General features: G+C 38.2%; 1 protein-coding gene across 2 annotated transcripts in view; it reads right to left on the bottom strand.

The window, feature by feature from the left end:
* The window catches only part of NAALADL2 (N-acetylated alpha-linked acidic dipeptidase like 2), a 1,624,416-nt gene extending 1,618,166 nt beyond the window's left edge, over window positions 1-6,250 (bottom strand). For both annotated transcript variants that reach the window (XM_044938294.2, XM_044938269.2), the window contains exon 1: window positions 6,052-6,250. The gene's annotated coding sequence lies outside the window, so the exon portion shown is untranslated. The remainder of the gene's footprint in view (window positions 1-6,051) is intronic.
* Between the last annotated feature and the right edge of the window lie 13,261 nt (window positions 6,251-19,511).

Raw genomic sequence — 19,511 nt, forward strand, 5'->3', positions numbered from 1 at the left:
AAAGATCAAGTATCTTAGAAGTTGTGCCTAGACATCTCCAGGAATTAAGAGACATAAAATAAAGGAAGACTGCTAACGTTCGTTGCACAGCACGCATGTTTGACTTCCTCTTTTGCAGTGCAGGGGAAAGGTACAAAGATGAAGCCATACTCTCTGGAGGACATGAAGGGAAAAACTTGATGGACAAACTTCATTCTCATTTATCTGACTTATCCATATGCCCAACTATGTCCAGATCCTCTCACAGAAGAAAGAAGGGTTAGAGAATATAGTTGTTCTGAATTCTCTTCAATTTATAGTTACTTTTTTTCTTTTTTTTCTCTTTCTACTGTTCAGGACCTCAAGGTATAAAACATCATTTGACTTTCTTTAGTGGAATGTCAAAGGGAGTCTCCTCTAACAGAGTGCTAGCTAACTCTTTGCCCTTACAGCTCAGTAATGTAATTTTATCTGATCTTTCTCTTCTTTTTTCTGCTTAAAATCTGAACTCTTTCTAGAAGCCAAGATCAGACTTACAGATATTAAACTTTTAAAATATGGATATATTCCTTATTACCACAAAAAAATACTTTCTGGCTTAAAATATGTAGTACATGCTTTTGCATGTGTGCATGTGAAGATGGTATTTGAACATATCCCCCAAGTCCATATCAATAGCAAACTACCTCTCCTGAGAAAAGCAGATGTTGGACCAACTGACTGGGGGCCTGGAGGGTAGAAGACAGGCCTTGGCTCTTCCAAGAGCAGATGGAAGGAAATGGAACATCTTTTGTTCTTCTGGCCTTAGGATGCCTCTGGAGACCAGAAATGAAGAGATCAGATCAGATCAGTCACTCAGTCATGTCCGACTCTTTGCGACCCCATGAATCGCAGCATGCCAGGCCTCCCTGTCCATCACCAACTCCCGGAGTTCACAAAGTGCTTATCAAAATGCTGTGAATTCTGGAGAGAGTTTGCCACATATCTCAGGAGGAAAGATGAATGTTCCTGGGAAAACCAACTGGTCTCCACCATCCAGCAGAAAAGCCAAACAGGTGGTATGGGTCTCTGTAACAGCTAGGCCTGGAAAATGCTAATGTTTGCATAAGAGGAGGCTGCAGTTAGAAGTTTTTGTGATGCTTGCACACTTGGAACTGACAGACTGTTGGCTGGTCCCCGCTAGTCCCTTGTTATGGATAGTGTGGTCTGTGACCCTAGCAGCAGTGTTATCACCTGGTTGATAATAGAGATGCAGAATCTCAGGCTCCAACCCAGATCTCCTGGATCAGAACTAGGATTTCAACAAGATTCCCAGGTGAAAATACAGGTATATTAAAGTTTGAGAAGCCCATAGATGCAGAAACAGCTGCCTCTCCCTTTGCTGGTGGTATTATCACCCTTGTATTAGCAGCTGGATTCATAGCCCACTGAAAAAATAAAAAATCCCCCACTGGTGGTTCTGATTCTTAACCAAGAACTGGTAAAGGGGTCTAATGAATCTTTCAAGAGGTAAATAAGGTAATTTTTTAAATATTGAGAAATCTAGTATTTGAACTAAAAAGTTAATAGATATGTTTAAAGGGAAAATGGTCACTGTTAAGACTTGAATGAGTGATCATGAAGATTAAGTTTAAAAAGTCTCAAAACAAAAACACAAAGAAATGGAAATCAAGAAACAATAGAGTCAGGAATCCCAAAATTCAAATAATATGGATTCTAGAGAAAGAAAAAAGGAATAGCTAGAGAAAGAGAAATTAATTTCAAAACAATGGGAGAAAGTGTCTTATTTTGAAGTCAGACTGGAGTTTGCAAGATTGAAATGGTTTATCAAATTACATGCAGGATTAAGGAAGAAAGACAAATCAGACACAGCATGATAAAATCCCTGGATTCTAAAATAAAGAGAACATTTTACATACTGCAGGTGGGAAGAAACAGTTGTTTACCAAATAAAATAAATCAGATTGACATTGAATTTATCAACAGGAAGATAGTGGAATTACCAGCATAGACACCTGAAAGTATATGATAATCCAGCCTAGACATCACCGGCTACAAAGAAGGAAGGATTTCTGCAAAGGTGCAGGAATTGAGAATTCTCTCCATTTATTTTGTGTGAAGACGATGGATGAGAGAAGATACATCTCATCAGCAATGAATCTGAAGAGATCTCCTACAAAAGAAGAGGTTGAAAAGGAAACATAAGTGGATGAATAGATGGATGGGTGGATGGATGGATAGGTAAATAGAAACATAGATGGATAATTAGATTTTTCTAAATTTAGAAAATATATTTCTAGAGAAAATTTCATAACACTCTGACACCAATAGTACTAAACCATCTCAGTAAAAAGTAGGGATTTGTTGGTTAGGGAAGTGTGGTGGGAAGTAAAAGCACACTAAATTCTCATTTTAGGGGATTGGAGGAAGAAGTAGCTGGGGATTATGACATCTATGTTGAGAGGAGTAATTGGCATCTTGTTTTTATATTTTGGAATTGATATATGTTTTGTTATGAATGTCTTAAAATATGGCAATGGTTGGTAAGGAAATATAGAAAAATGAAATAAAACTAAGTTATTAGGAAGCAAGTAAAGAAAGAACAGTAACTTAAAAATCAGAAAAAAAAGTAGAAAAATAAGAAAAAAAAATAGTGAAGTAAGTAGCAAACAAAGTAATATGAAAGGAGTAAAATCAATTATATCAGTTATTACCTAAACATGAATGTACTGAAATTTCTCATTTAAAGATAGAAATGACACTAAAACACAGAAATTGCCATTAAAAAAAAAAAAAAAAAGGTATATGTTGTTTATGGGCTTCCCTAGTGGCTCAATGGTAAAGAATCCACCTGCCAATCCAGGAGACACAAGTTCAATATCTGATCCAGGAAAATCCCACAGGCCAAAGAACAATTAAGCCCATGTACCACAACGGTTGAGCCTGTGCTTTAGAGCCTGGGAATCACAACTACGCCACCACACACAGCAACTACTGAGGCCCCACAGGCCCTAGAGCCTGTGCCCTGTAACGAGGAGCTGCCGCGGTGAGAAGCCCACACACCACAACTAGAGAGTACCCCTGCTCCCTACAACTAGTGTAAAAGCCCATGCAGCAGCAACGAAGACCCAGCACAACCAAAAACAAATAAAAAGAAATAATGTAACACAGAAGGTATAATGTGATGAATAAAGAGTTGTTGAAGAGGTATCAGGCAAATAAATCCTGAAAACAAGCAAGGGTACAAGATGGACATATTTAGCTGTATTAACATGCTTGCCAAGTCTCTTCAATTGTGTCTGACTCTTTGTAACCCTCTGGTCTGTAGCCCACCAACCTCCGCTGTCCATGGGATTCTCCAGACAAAAATACTGGAGTAAGTTGCCATGCCCTCCTCCAGGGGATTTTCCTGACCCAGGGATCAAACCTATGTCTCTACATTTCCTGCATTGACAGACAAGAGTCTTTACTGCTAGTGCCATGTGAGAAGCCCTTATATAAATATATTAAGGTACATTGAGACATGTTGCATGGAAAAAAATACCATAAACAAAGTTGATAGTCTAATTATAGATAATAAAACACATTTAAAACAAACATATGATAGGTAAAAAATTAATGTCTACTACACAAAGAATCCATATAAATTGACATGCTTAAATGACAATTAAACACTAAACATGTGTAAACATCCCTAGTAGTAAGGAAAATGCAAATTTAAAAAAAATGAGCTGTATGATTTTTACATCCAGCATACACCATACATCATTACATCCATCATACATCATACATCATCATCATACATCATACATCATCAGTTCAGTTCAGTCGCTCAGTCGTGTCCGATTCTTTGCGACCCCATGAATTGCAGCACGCCAGGCCTCCCTGTCCATCACCAACTCCCAGAGTTCACTCAAACTCATATCCATCGAGTCAGTGATGCCACCCAGCCATCTCATCCTCTGTCGTCCCCTTCTCCTCCTGCCCCCAATCCCTCGCAGCATCAGGGTCTTTTCCAATGAGTCAACTCTTCGCATGAGGTGGCCAAAGTACTGGAGTTTCAGCTTCAGCATCATTCCATCATATTAGTAAACTTTAAAAGCACTAACCCCAATTGTTAGTAAGCATGTTCTCTCTGTCCAGAGACTGTTCCCTCAGGTTTACACACGGCCCACTTCTTCACCTCACTCATGTCTCAGTCCTAATCTCCCCACTAAACTAACTCAAGCAGCCCCCTTCCCTCTTTTTCAACATGCTACCATGTTTTATTTTATTTATAACACTTTCACTATTTGAATGTTTACCTTATTTACCTGTTATGGTCTGTCCCTTTCTGCTATTCTGTATTAGAGACATTGTTTTCTTTCCCATGTATATTTAGGCAACAAGATAATACTGTGTGGTACACAGAACTGCATAGTATCAATTTTCTTTCTATAAACTATTGAATGGTACTATTCTTCAGTGAGTCCAACACAACCAATTTTTTTTAAACTGTAGAACATTTCACTGTTTCTTGCGTTGAGCATTAAAGAAAGTAGTTGGCTTGTTTGTCATGTTGTACAAATAGTGGCTTCCCAGGTGGCACAGTGATAAAGAATCTGCCTGCCAATGTAGGAGATGCAAGAGATGAGGGTTCAATCCCTGGTTCGGGAAGATCCCCTGGAGGAGAAAATGGCAACCCACTCCAGTACTCTTGTGTGGGAAATCCCATGGACAGAGGAGTCTGGGGGGCTGCTGTCCACAGGGTAGCAAAGAGTCAGACACAACTGAGCATGCACACACAAGTGCAATTTTCTTCAGTCTACAAATAGCATGCATCTTTATTCCCTAGGTGCAAATTAAAGGTGTTAAAATGTGGTGAAAGGGATTTGAAACCTACAAACAAAAAAACAGGTTCATATCTCCTGTTTCACTTTTATTCTGTGGTTTTTTATCATGATAACTTTAGCCTCACTCTGGTTTGTCCTCCCCATAGATAAGATTTTATAAGACACTCAATTATAGAATTATCCTTGTTTTCTGACAGCACCCAATTCACAGCAAAGCCCTTCTTCCTTGGACCCTCTCCAAAATCACTCAACCAAAATCCAAATCTTTTAATAAGTTCTTTCTGACACTCTCTTACTGAGACACCCCAGGATTCCCCATGATGTGTGTTCTCTCTTCAGGCAACTGGTAATAAACTAAACTTGTTCAATTACCTGTGATCTTGAGTCTTTGGCTGGAGGACATTGTTACACCTGACAGCTTGTTACACCTGGTGGCAAGTGGTAAAATCTCATCGATACCCAGGTAACCCCATATAACAGAAACTCAAGGACTCCTCTTGGGTTACTTGCCACAGCAGTGATATGCTATACATCTAAGGAGAGAGCTGCAGCTGCTAAGATCTGCTGATAGAAATACTGCATTTTCTTCCTCCAAAAGACCACAGCCATGTATCTGAGGACAGTGACAAGGAAACTATAATGTGCATATGAGTTGCCTGGAGATCTTGTTTTAAAAAATTGCAGGTTCGTATTCAGTAGGTCTGGAAGGGATCTGACATTCTGCATTTTAACAAGTTCCAGAGTGATACTAAACTTTGATCAGCAAGTTTTTAAAGGAGCTAGAGACTCCTATTCCTCTCCTTCTCTTAATGAGGATGCTCAGATGAGCATCAGATGGGTAAGATGTAAGTTGTGTCCTGAAATGACACACTTTTCCTGCCCTTTCTTCCTATTTTGGGCCAAGGGGTAGAAAAATATGGAAGGCTTTGTATTTAAATTATCAGAACATATATATCTGTATTCCTATTCTTTAGGCACAAACACCAAAAACAAAAAAAATATTTGAGATTGATGTATAACAAGGTGTGTTACCTGAATATCTTTATTTGGATTCTCCTAGAAGCAAACACTGAGACAAAGGCTGAGAGTCAGTGGAGAGGTGGTCCCAAGAAACACCAGTAGGGAAGTAGACAGGAAAAAGAAGGAAGGCAATAGAGAGTAAGTTATCAAGCAAGTTACAACTGTGAGCTGCTGGAAGGTAATTCCATTAAGGAAATCTGGGAGTCTGTGCCGACCTTACCTTAGAATTACCTGAAGAGAAGGTTGAGTATTCTTCATTGGTTGAAGCTTGCTTCTAGAGGATTTAACTCCTATCACTTTTGTCTAGCCTTAATAGCAAGCCTATTGGGTTATCAAGCCTGGAGTGGGTGGGGTGGGGATCAAATCTCCATTAAGAAGCAACACATTCACAGCATGCAGCCTTCAACTTAGAGGTGAGCACTGAGAAGCTGTGGATGGGATTTGACAACCACTGCTTCCTGATCAGCTGGAGCCCTTCACTTATGCACAGGTGAGAGGTACTTAATCTATTACTAAGAAATAGTAGATGTTTCTGATCAAGGGAAGAAACCACCTGAGGCTATCTCCTGTCACCAATAACTCTTTCCATTGAGAGTTCAAAGCAGGGCCTCCTGAGAGACCCTGAGGCATCATTTAAAATGGTGAGACCTTGCTATTCAGATAAAAGCTCTCTTTTCTTTATCCTCAGTCACCTAACTATCTGGGCTTCCCAGGTGGCACTAGTAGTAAAGAACCTGCCTACCGGTGCAGGAGACATGAAAGACATGGTTCTGATCCCTGAGTCGGGAAGATCCCCTGGAGGAGGGCATGGCAACCCACTTCAGTATTCTTGCCTGGAGAATCCCACAGACAGAGGAGCCTGGCGGGCTGCAGTCAGACACAGGGTTGCAAAGAGTCAGACACAACCTAAGTGACTTTGCACGCACGCCTATCTGGTAATATCCATTCCACAAATCTGACTAGGTGAACTCTACACTTTCTTTACAAGCAGTCTATTGATCATTCTTGGTTCAACAGTTAACAGTATGAGAATTCACAGTCTCACCATTTTTCCAGACTCCTTTTTCACTACCATGACTGGAGAGGCATATGGGCTCTGAAGCAGTAATGATCATGTTAACCAACAGCTCTTTTAAATGATCCCTCAGGTCATTAATCTCCCTCAGAGCAGTCCTCCTAGATTGTTCCCAAAATGCCCTTGAGTCATTTAACAAGATGCTGTGCTGCTCCCCTTGGGCACATCCCACGATCCAGGCCTGTAGGGATTGACTTCAATTTTCACCTCAACCTCTCCTGCTCAGATGCTGAGGATACCTCAGAGCGCAAGAAGACTGGGCTCAGGCTATGCGTCCTTCTAAGACAAGGCCAAGGAGGTGGGAACAAGGAGTTGCAAGGGTTTTGGGGAAAGAACATCTGGCCACTCATGCTTACAGAAACCTTCATGCCACAGACTTGATCCCGAGGACATAGACCTATATCTGCAGCAGTATGCACCAGCAAAGCCTAGGTTAGGCCACAGCTACTAGTTTTACACTTAGTCCCATAAGCTTCTGAAGTTGTTGCATTTGCCTTCTCCTTTGGGAAAAAATTCATTATTAGTGAGAAATTCAGGAAAAAGGGTCAATTGTTCAAGTGTCTCACATACTATTAAACTTCCAAAGTTTCCAAAGCTTGTGTTAATTGGAAAACTCCTGTTTTTGCTGCTGTAAATGAGACTGATTTGCTAATTTTAACTCAGAAAACTGATTAGGACTCCACAAGGGTGGGGTTTCAGTCCCTGATTAGGGAACTAAGATCCCACAAGCTGTTCTGGGTGGCTAAAACAAACGAATCCTTAACAACTTGTGCACAAGTGTTGAACTGAAGATATTTTTCCTCACTCATGATATTGCTATAAATTAAACTTCCAGCTTCCCATCACCCTTATAATTTTCACTCACTCGATTAACCCAGAGATTTCCATAAGGTTGTCCTAGCTGCATGTAACACATCAAGTATGAAGACTGAACCTGAGAATTACCTGTGCCTTCTCCCAGTAGCCCTGTGCTGTGGGAGCAAGGATGCTTTGTTCTGTCATTGATACTGTTGTAGCTTCTCAGTACTCAGGGCTGACCTGCCAGGAGGCCACCTCCTGCACTGGAGAGCCTTTCACACGCATACTTTCCCTCTCCCCATGCAGTACTCTATGTAGAAAAGTGGGTGACCCAAAGAATTCATTTTTTTGTCCACCAAATACTAGTCACTGATATTTCTATCTGCTTTCAGCCTCATGCCTCCTTCCAGTTTGCTGAACAGATTCTATATCCAGATATTTAACCTATAAATATAAGTATTGTTATCACTATGTTTTCTTATATATGTAGCTGATCTTTATTTAGAGAGTATTCCTGAGCTTCCTAGTGGTTAAAGAACCCACCTGCCAATTCAGGGGACACAGGTTTGATCCCTGGTCCAGGAAGATGCCACACATGGTGCGGAGCAGCTAAGCCCACAACTACTGATCCAGGGCACTAAAGCCCTCAAACCACAACTACTGAGCCCATGTGCTGTAGTTAATGAAGCCCAAGACCCTTCACAAAGAGTAGCCCCCAGTCACCACAACTAGAGGAAGCCCAGTGTAGCCAAAAATAAATAAATCTTTTTTTTTTTTTAAGAGAGTATGCCTAACTCATCTGCATCAATTAAGATCCATTCTTGTGTTTTCAAGAATATCCATATTTCTACATTTTTAATCAAAGTTTCCTCTACACTTTGAAATGTACCCTGATTCATGTTCTTTTCCAACTTAAAATATTGAAACTTAGAATAGTATTCATGGGAAAAAGCACTAACAAACATTGAACACAACAGGTCCTTTCCTAGATGGGGATATTATGTTCCAGAAAAGCTGTGACTAAGCAAATGCCAAAAGCCAGTTAGTGACAGAGCTCAGACCTGAATCTGCTACATCAGGGTTGTATCAAGAGCTCTTTCCTCAAAAAGAGAATCCCTGTGGGTTGAAAGCACCCAATAATTTTTTAAATTAGTGCACAAAACATCACATTCTGTCTTTTATTTATCAATATTTGTTTTGTTGTATTATGTCCCCTCTGAGATCGGAAGCTCTTCATAGGCAGAGGTAGAGTCTCTCTCATCTCTGTATTTCCTTTATTACTAAGTGCAGTACCCTGCTCTGAGAAACAACTGGTGCTCACTAAGTGTTTAACCAGTAAACAAAGCATAAACAAATGAGTGAATGATCTTTTGCTAACAGTTATAAGGCAATACAATTTAATTGGAAGAAGTAATGGATGGTTTGGGATGCCAGTTGTTTTGCACCACGTTACCTAAACAGCTGGTTAATTTAAAAGTAATATGAATCAAACCAATGTTTTGCATCCCATACACAAAAATTGGCTCATTAACTGGATTGTTCACTTTCTAGTCTGTGGCTGTGAGATCATGTAGACAGAAACTCATAGTGTTTTATATATTTTTTCCAGATAAAATAATGTTTAATTGGGTGATCTTGACCAAATAAAATCCCGAGTCTTCTCCTTTCTGTCTACTAAACAGTGTAGCCCACTCTGCCCAGTCATTGCCTCACAAGGAAATTGCTGTGCCAACATTTTATAAAAGAGGATTTTATGGAGAGAAATAAGGGGCCAAGAGGCCCAGTTCCTATCTCTTTCCAGGGAAGACTGTGCAAATGAATGGTTTTATTCTAATTCATCAACCCAGCTTTGTGTATTAGAGTTTGGCAATTTGTGAAGTATGGCTCCTCAGCATCATCCTTATTTTCACACCCTTACTCTTTGGTTCATTTACTAAGTAAAGTGATTACAAATAAAAACGTCTGATGGATATTCTGGGGTTCTTTGGTTCCTGTGACTCCTTGGGCTATAAAGACAGACAGAAAGACAGGTAGACAGATACACACACACACACAAAGGTATTTGGTTTTAAATATATTCAAACTCCTTTGAAATTGGAGTTTTGGTTTTTACCAAGAAAGAAATAAATTAACTATTGACTTAAACTGGCATATAATCTACTGTGAGTTTTCAAAAGGGAAAGATCTAAATTTGAGTTCTAAAAGGGATTAATATTTGATCTAAAAACCTGACAGACTCATTTGATTGGACATTTCTTCTTTCTCTTTATGCCTTATATCAAGTCTGTTGAGTCCTAGTCTTCTCAAGCTTTCTCTGCCTCTATTTTTGCCCTCCCCCAAATCACAGTGTACATTACTTCCAAACCTATCCTTTAAAATAATACAGCTTTGATAAAATCCCTTTCAAGCACATTCAATCACTTACTATTGGCTACAACAGGGTTGGTAAACTATGGCCTGATAACCAAATTCAACCTACTGTCTGTTTTCATATATGGAATTTATTAGAATACAAACATGCTTACTTATTTTCTCATTGCCAATGGCTGTTTTTGTATTGTAGCAGTTGAGTAGTTGCCACAGAGACTGAATCCCCCACAAAGCCTAAAATTTCCACTCTCTTGCCCTTTATAGAAATTTGAAAAAAAAGTTTAGCTAACCTCTGGACTACAGGATAAAATAAAAACACTACAATCTGGCATTTACGTCCTTTCATAAATGGTAGTTAGCACACAGTGGGTGATCAATACAAGTATAATCTATGTAAAATTTTATGCTGGAAATACATCCTACACTTTTAATACTTAGCTCAATCTCTTAGCTTCAGCAGCCTCAGGACATGTGCAAAGCCTCTGCTATCAAACAAACCTGGGTTCAAGTTCAAACTTTGGCATTTATTAGCTGTGTGACTTTGACTAAGTTAGTTTTCTTTTCTGAATCCTGGTTTCCTTATTTGTAAAATGACTTCAAGCGGTTCTATGAACAAAAAGAGGTAACATATTTAAAGTACCTAGTACAGTATCTGAAACATAATAGTTCACACTCAGGAAAGGCTGTTGCATAATTTAATTCGTCCAGGAGCTAGGATTGACTGGAAAACATGGCATATTTGACAGCTTGCAATGAAATAGCAAAACAGCACAGGTTGGGTGGCTTACACAATAGAAATTTATTTTCTCACAGTTCTGAAGGTTGAGATGCCTATTGAGATTCTGTGCTAAGTCACTTCATTCATGTCTGACTCTTTGAGACCCCACAGACTGTAGCCCATCAGGGTCCTCTGTCCATGGGATTTTCCTGGCAAGAATACTGGAGTGGGTTGCCATGCCCTCTGCCAGGAGATCTTCTCCACCCAGAATCAAACCTGTATTTCTTATGTCTCCTGCATTAGCAGGCCGGTTCTCTACCACTAGCACCACTGGGGAAGACCCAATCAAGATGCTAGCCAATCTTGTTTCTCACAAAGGCTTTGTTCCTGGCTTGCAAATGACCACTTTATAGAAGCGTACTCATGTGCTGGGATGAGAGAGGGCAGGAGAGAGTGCTTTGTTGTCTTTTCTTCTAAGGACACTATACTAATCATATTGGATTAGGGCCTACCCTTAAGATCTTATTAAGTCTTAAGTATCTCCTTATAGGTTCTATCTTCACAGATAGTCAAACGGGAGGTCAGTCAGTATTTCAACATATATATTTTGGGGGCACATCATTGAGTCCATAGCACATGGCATACAGAGAAAGTTGATTCAGGTTATATTTGGCAGAATGGCCATTTTGTCTCCCACAGAGTGGATTTTACCATTAAGTGAGGTGGGCATTTGGCTTTTGAATTTCAAAACCATGACATATCATTAGAATAGGATGATATTTATGTTTATTGTTAAGCTGCAAAAGCATGTTATAGGACTATGTATATAGTAGGATTACATTTTTGATAAAAACACATAGAAAAAAGAAGGGAAGGATATATTCCCACAAATTAAATGAAGTTATTACTAGGCAGTAAGATAATGAGAAATTAATAATAGGTTATTGTCCTTTTTTATTTCCTACTTTTTATACAAAGAATATGAGTTGCATATGTAGAAGTAATGATATAATTAAAGAACATCATTTTAAAAAAAACTTAAAATACATACAAAAAACACACATTTTGGCAGTGTCCAAACTTTATATTTATTTAGGTTTTTTAGGTGAAATTCCCATAACATACAATATACAAATCAGTGGTATTCAGCACATTCCAATGTTGTGCAACTATGACTTCTGTCCATAACTTTCCCTGATTATTCAGTGGTTAAGAATCTGCCTGCCAATCCAGGGACATGGATCCAATCCCTGATCCAGGAAGATCCCACATGCCGCAGGGCAACTAAACCTATGCACCACAACTACTGAAGCCCGAGCACCCTAGAGCCCATGTTCTGCAACAAGAGAAGCCACGGCAATGAGAAGCCCATGCACTGCAGCTGGAGAGCAGCCCCTGCACCACAACTAGAGAAAGCCCATGTAGCAACGAAGACCCTGCACAGCCAAAAATAAAAAATCAATTTAAAAAACGGATATATGCTCTATGATATAAAAGTGATACTTAAAAATGAATAAATGAATAAATAAAAACTTCTATATTGAGGTATAACTTGCAAGATATAAAATTCCTCTGAAATGCACAATTCAACAAGTTTTCTAAGTGTAGAATTGTACAGACAAAACCATAATCCAGTTTTAGAACATTTATATCACCTAGTAAGATTTTGTGTCTATTTAGATTTTACTCCCATTCTCACTTCCAGCTCCAGGCAAATACTAATCAACTTTTCTGTCTTCTTGGATTTGCCTTTTCTGGACATTTCACATATATGGAATCACACAATAAGTAATCTTTTATTTTGGCTTCTTTCACTTTGTATAATATTTTTGAGGTTTATCCCTTTTGTACCAGGTATCAGTGTTTCATTCCTTATTTTTTTTAATGACATTTAATTATATGGATAAACCACATTTCATTTATCCATTTATAAATGAACACGAGTTATTTCTGCATTTTGTCTATTAAGAATAGTTCTGCTATAAACATTCACATGTACGTATTTGTGTAAATAAATAATTTCATTTTCCTTGGGTAGGATCTTAAAAGTGGAATTATCAGTCTATATGGTAAATTTATGTTTAACTTTTTATGAAACTTCCACACTGTTTACTTTATAACTTGGTTTTTAATTATACATAGAACAAAAACAACTACATTTTTTACTTTCATAAGTTGTGTGGCCTAGGGTAAGTTTCTTATGGCTTCTACATCTGTTTCCTCATTTATAAAATGGGGATACAAATGGAACTTATATCATGAAGTCGCTGTAAGAGTTAAACACTTATGCAATTTATATGGTTACATGTAGAAATATTTATAGCTATGTGTTCATATATGTGCTGGTGTGCACACATATATTTTCTTGTTCTGTCAGGTAAGCAGAACTAGAAACAGTGGAACATTTAGGGCTCAGATCTTGGTTTCTAATACCATTTTCCCATAAAAGTATCCAGGGCTGCTTAGAGAAATTGTTGATTCTAGAACTAGAGAGGAAACACACAGGATGATCCTTGAGAATCTATGAGTGCCAGAAAGTAAGGAAGTGTTTAGAAACAACAATAAAATCTACAATAGTAGGGTATGTCCATGGAACCAACTAAAATAGCTCTCAATGGCCAAAACTGCAAAAAAACAGAACATCAAAATACACAAAGTAATGCTGGAATATAACCCAAACTATAAAATAAATATCCATAAGATCACACTGATATAAGGTTTCAAAAAGTAAGTAGATGAAGAATTTGAAGTGGAAGAATAAATAAGATTAAGTCCAGGGTAAGGTTAGTACGAAAATTCCATCCTATGCTCTAATGATCTCATAGATGGTCTGCATATTTCTTCTGGGTTTCTAAGCAGTCAAAGCTACAAGACTCCTAGAAAATACAAGCATATGTAAAATAGCAAATTACTTGTTCTGGAGAAGGCCCGGTTCTCTTGAAAGCTAGATTCAAGAGACATTTCTTTCTTGGGTTCTCACAACATCCTTGCAATAAATATAATAATGAGATTTAATAAGCCCTTTTACCATAAACTAATTAATAATAAATTTGTTTATTCCTTATAGCATATGTGCAAGATAATGTTTATAGGGACTATATAATCTCTACTTACCTAAAATCTAAAATCATTACATTCTGAAAGAGGTTTTGATTTAGTTGAATTCTTGAAATCATAGAAACTTGCAAATATTAAACTATTTAAATATTACTTGAAATTTCAGTTAATTTAATAATCCTGACTGTTTACATATTTCCAATTCAATACATATTTCCAATTCAATCCTGAGTTTCATATATGTGCATTTAAGGAATGGTTAACATCCAGCTACTGACATAATCCCTCCGTTTAGTACTCTTGCATCCAATTCTGGTTATAAACCTCTGCCTATCTTCATTTGCTTGCATAGCTTTATCTACAAGCCAAACTGTTTCCAGAATTATTTAGAATAGGTTGTTTACCTATTGAAAGCAGGTGTTTTCATCAACTGGCAGCATTATTCTGAACTTTCTAAGTAAGATTGTACTGACTTTCTAATCTACTGGAGTTGTAAAGTAAGGCCATGAAACCTCACTGGAAATGGTCAATTGGTGTCCCACAGGGCTCACTTTCAGAGGAAGAGCTAGGAGCTCTGGTGGGGTGGCTCACACAACATTAGGTCCAAGTAGAAAACCAATTTATATTTACCCCCATTGAGGACTGAAACTGGGAGGGCTCATTTGTTCCAAGTGGGGAAGAAGAACTACAGACTCCCTGCTCTAGGCTGTGTGGGTTCTTATCATTTACCTCATCATGGGGTGTCCCACAGACACTGACCTGGAATTGTTTCGGAATGAGACTACAAAGACAAATGCTTGTGATGGTGCTCCCTGTAACTGTTTCCATCAGATATCACATTTAAATTACATTATGGTTTAGTCTTTCAAATATTGTTTCTCTAAGCAGAGCTGCTCCTTAACTTGCGACACTTCCATTACTTGTAACATTTTATCCAAAATGGGAGGCTCTATCTAAGGAAGTGATTGACAAATCGGCTGAAACTCTCTTTCCTTGTGTTAAAAGACCAAGACCTATACACTCTTCACTGGGTAATTTAGTAGTCTGTGATTGTCTTAGATCCAATCATTTCGTCAGGTATCAAATAAACTCCAGTTGAACTGAATATTACCCTCTTGGAGTTTGTCAGTAGGGTATTATTTAATTTAAGATGGATTTAGCGATTCCTCTTTCAAAGCTTGAGCAGATATTTTAACTGAGAAATGAATTTGTCAAAGTATGTCCTTCCCTACATCAAACCTCTATTATGGTGCATTTTATTTTCATGGGAATACATGTCTTCTAATATAATTGTGCTTTTTAAGTGCATTACCATTTGGGGATATATTTTCTAATTTTTTACCTAGGAAACCGAAAAGAACAAGATAAAAATACCAACTTAATTAGCAGACTACTTTTGTAAAACCTAAATATTTGCATTTAAAGCAGGCTCTTTTAAAGTCTTTGTTGATGGTTAATAGTAAACATTATGAGACACTAGAATAGTAGAGGCCTAGCACGTAGGTACAGATTAGGTAGAATAGAACTTCAAATGAAAAAGGAGCCAATGAGCTCCTCGAGTGGAAAGAAAACAATTGTTGCATAACTTTTTGAACAGTTAGTTAGGAAAAGTAAATAATTTTTAAAAATAATTTAAAAAATAATTAGGAAAAAAACAGTCTTCTCTACTGAGGAGACTCACCTTTGCTTAAATTATCAGATTCCAGATTTCATTCTCTCTTGTCACTTTTAGCCAGTTTGCCTGCCTCATCTTCTTTCTCTTCTTTTCTAGTAGCTTCTTTTATAAACATTCTAAAATAATCTTAGGTCAGAAAACAACTTCCTTTGATCCTGTTCCCTTCTGTCTATGGCATTATAACTCTGATTCACTTGTAAACATTGTGAAACTTATCTACCAAGCATGTTTCAATCCTTTGCATACTACCATTTTCAACTATATTTGGTTTGTTATTATTATCTTTGTATTGTCAGATCCAGAGAAGGCAATGGCAACCCACTCCAGTATTCTTGCCTGGAGAATCCCAGGGATGGGGGAGCCTGGTGGGCTGCCGTCTATGGGGTAGCACAGAGTCGGACACTACTGAAGGGACTTAGCAGCAACAGCAGCAGCAGCATTATCAGATCTCTTTGTTATTGTTTGATATGAACTCTGTTGCCTGGATGCACCCCACCCATACTTTGTATATGAAATGTCTTCTTTCTCTTGGCTTCCTGGATTGACACTATATTTTTTCATGACTATTTTTTTTTTAACTGTTATGTTTTTAAAACTTTCTCTCTTTCTCTCTCTCTTTTTTTAATGTGCCCTACTGCCTGGTCCAAAGTATTGGTTTGCTCTCCCCAACCTTCTTCTCAATCTGTGCTCATACTGAGTGGGCTCATCCGTTACCTGGGCTGCAGCTCTCATTATGGTGAATTCAAAATCTAAACAGATGAGACAAAAGTCAGTTGGCCCACTTTAAGAAGGAAAAGTAGATAATCTAGGTAACAAAGGTGGAAGGATAATTTTAGACAAACTATGAAAGAACACTCAATACATTTGATTACAAAGTAGATTTATAGGCTTTAGTTATTAAAAAAGAAAGAAAATTGACCCAAAGCACTGAATTCAGAAGATAGAGAAGATAATGGAATTGCTGCCTTCAGAGACAGCCAGGCTTACATGATGGGGGCCATACAGAGTACAGTGTAACTCTTTATGTTTAGAAAATAAAGAGACTTGAGAACTTCACTGATCAAATAAATTCTTAGTAAGGGTTTACCAGGCTTCCCCGGTGGCTCAGTGGTAAAGAATCCACATTCCAATGCAGGAGACACAGGTGACAAAGTTTCAATCCCTAAGTCAGGAAGATTCCCTCGAGGAGGAAGTGGGAACCCACTCCAGTATTCTTGCCTGGAGAATCCCATGGACAGAGCAGCCTGGAGAGCTTTGGTCCATAGATCACAAAGAATATGACAGGACTAAGGTGACTGAGCACACACGCACACACAAAGGTTTACTAACAGACAGTATTAGAATCCAAACTTTGATCTTGTGGGGCCACCATACCAGGCAGCCTCTAAAAAATGAGGAGGAATTAGAGTAATTTTAGGAAGTTCTTTCTGTTTCAAAACCACTTCAACAATGGTTTGCCCCAACCAAATAAACATCAACTTTTATTAAATAATGCCTGAATTCACAGGGGAAATGCTAAGTTATCAAGGGTAGCTAACAAATATTTCATTGCTCCTTCTATTGTTCAACTCCCTGGAGTCTGTCAGCATTGCTGGCTGCAGGAACAATTCAGTCCTTTTAAAATTCTCTAAATTTAGAGCTTAGATGCTCATAAAATCATTAATCACACGTAAGTAAACAGACTGATTGTCTGTTCCAAAACACTGAAAATTTTGGGAAAAACAGGAATATAAACCTCCCTTAAAGAATGTACTACCTTTGCTTTGTGGGCATCTCCATTTTTAAGATGATACTTGGTCCTAGATAATTCATAGCACATTCTCAGTTGACAGATAGGTTTTTTTCAGTGAGATTATTGTTTCGCAAACTTTCCTTTCTCATTTAGCTTAATTATTAGTAATTTAGGTATGCTCAGAAATGCAAATGATCCAACTTAATTAAAAATACAATATAGATGAGAGGTATATATTGAATGAGATTTTGTTATAAAAGAAGTCAATCTTCAAAGGACAAAGGCCCACTTCCATACACTGCCCTCTCATAAATGGACTCTTCTTGGGAATCCACTGGTGTTTCAGTGGTTAGGATCTACACTTTCACTGCTGAGGGTCACTGGTCTAGGAACTAAGATCCCACAAGCCACACTACATGGAAAATAAAATGACTGCTCTCCCTGCCTCTCCGTCCTTTCAGCTTAGGAAATCACTGCATGGGTGCTATACAAAGACTTAGAACTTTAATGGATAGGCCATGATGATTGAGCTTAGGTATTGTTTTTCATTTCATTTTTGTGAAATTCTTACAATTAGAATATATGGGCTCAAAAATGAACATTCTGGTAAGATCACAAACATTTATGGAAATGGTAAATGGGTTTTATTGGGGCTTCCCTGGTGGCACAGATGGTAAAGAATCTGCCTGCAATGTGGCAGACCAGGGCTTGATCCCTGGGTTAGGAAAATCCCCTGGAGAAGGAAATGGCTACCCACTCCAGTATTCTTGCCTGGAGAATTCCATGGACAGAGAAGCCTGGCAGGCTACAGGTCCATGGGGTCAAAGAGCTGGACATGACTGAGTGACTAATACTTTCATTTCATGAATTCATCTGTAATATTGCTTTCCTCCTAAACTCAGCCGGGCCTTGGCAATGTGAATTTTTGTTTGGAGGAAAAAAAGCAAATAATTTGAAAACATGGAACACTTTGTTGTGGGCTAGGCCTGGGTGGGCAATACTGTGGGACAGAAAGAGAACTGAAGATAGATTTAATCAATCACAAGAAAAAGAGATTAAAAAAAATCCTGTTCCTGTGCAGGAGTTTGCATGGGTGCCCCTGCCCTGCCCCCTCCACAGAGGGTATTATATTCAAGATCCCTGCTCTACCAGGAAATAGAACTCAGGGAATAAAAATAGCACCATAAAAAGCCATATTGTACTTAAAACAGTTTTTATGGACTGATCTTTAATATCTTTCTGAATTTCAAATATAGACCCCCCCCCCCAACCCCCCGAAAAAGAACTTTTGCAATATAATTGGATTATACAGTTTTGGAATCTCTAGCCAGAATAAATTAAAGGGGAGTCTCCTGGATATTTTATATAATAAAATTATTTTTCAGGTTTAGCACCCCAAAAGCGTGTCTCTCTCTTGAAGAATGGGAAAATTTCCTTTAAGCAGATAATAAGAATTTTGTAACTATTTTGTTCTGCTGCTGCTGTTTGTTCTAGTCTTTAATAAATTCAAGTTCGAGGATTAATCATATTAATAAATCTGGTTCTTAATATGTTGTTGGCTTGTATGCCACTCATTCCTTTTTATTATTTTGATTTTCAGCTTCTAAGTAAGCAACCTAAGTATAAGCTGCCTTAACTCTTTTTTTTTTTAAGTATTGCAACTAACAGAAGAAGTCAGAAGAAACAATATTATTGCAAATTATGTGCTACATGTTATAGATGCATTACCTAGCTATCTCTCAGCCTACGGTATAGATCTCATTACTCCATTTTTATAAATGAAGATTGTTGTTGTTCAGTCGCCCTGTCATGTCTGAGTCTTTGTGACCACATGGACTGCAGCATGCCAGGCTTCCCTGTCCCTTACCATCTCCTAGAGTTTGCCCAAGTTCATGTCCATTGCACTGGTGATGCCATCCAGCCATCTAATCATCTCTTGCCCTCTTCTCCTGTGTTCAATCTTTACCATAAAGGAAGATGGGTTCAAACAAATCTGAAGTGACAATATTGGTATTCAGACTTCTCTGTATGTAACCACTTTATTGCATGAGTGATATTCGGATACGTTATAATCAGAACACAACATTTTTCTTCTAGGTTTGCATTCTAGAAAGGTCCTTTGCTTATCCCCATCACTTGATCAGGAGATTGTACACCTTTTGAGTCACCTGCAGCTCAAGACTACTTTTTATTTCCAGATATTACCAAGTCAGATCCTTCTTAAAACAAACCTTCAAACATCCATCTTATTCAAA

The sequence above is a fragment of the Bubalus bubalis genome, chromosome 1, assembly GCF_019923935.1.
Source record: "Bubalus bubalis isolate 160015118507 breed Murrah chromosome 1, NDDB_SH_1, whole genome shotgun sequence".
In the NCBI taxonomy this organism is placed as follows: Eukaryota; Metazoa; Chordata; class Mammalia; order Artiodactyla; family Bovidae; genus Bubalus; species Bubalus bubalis.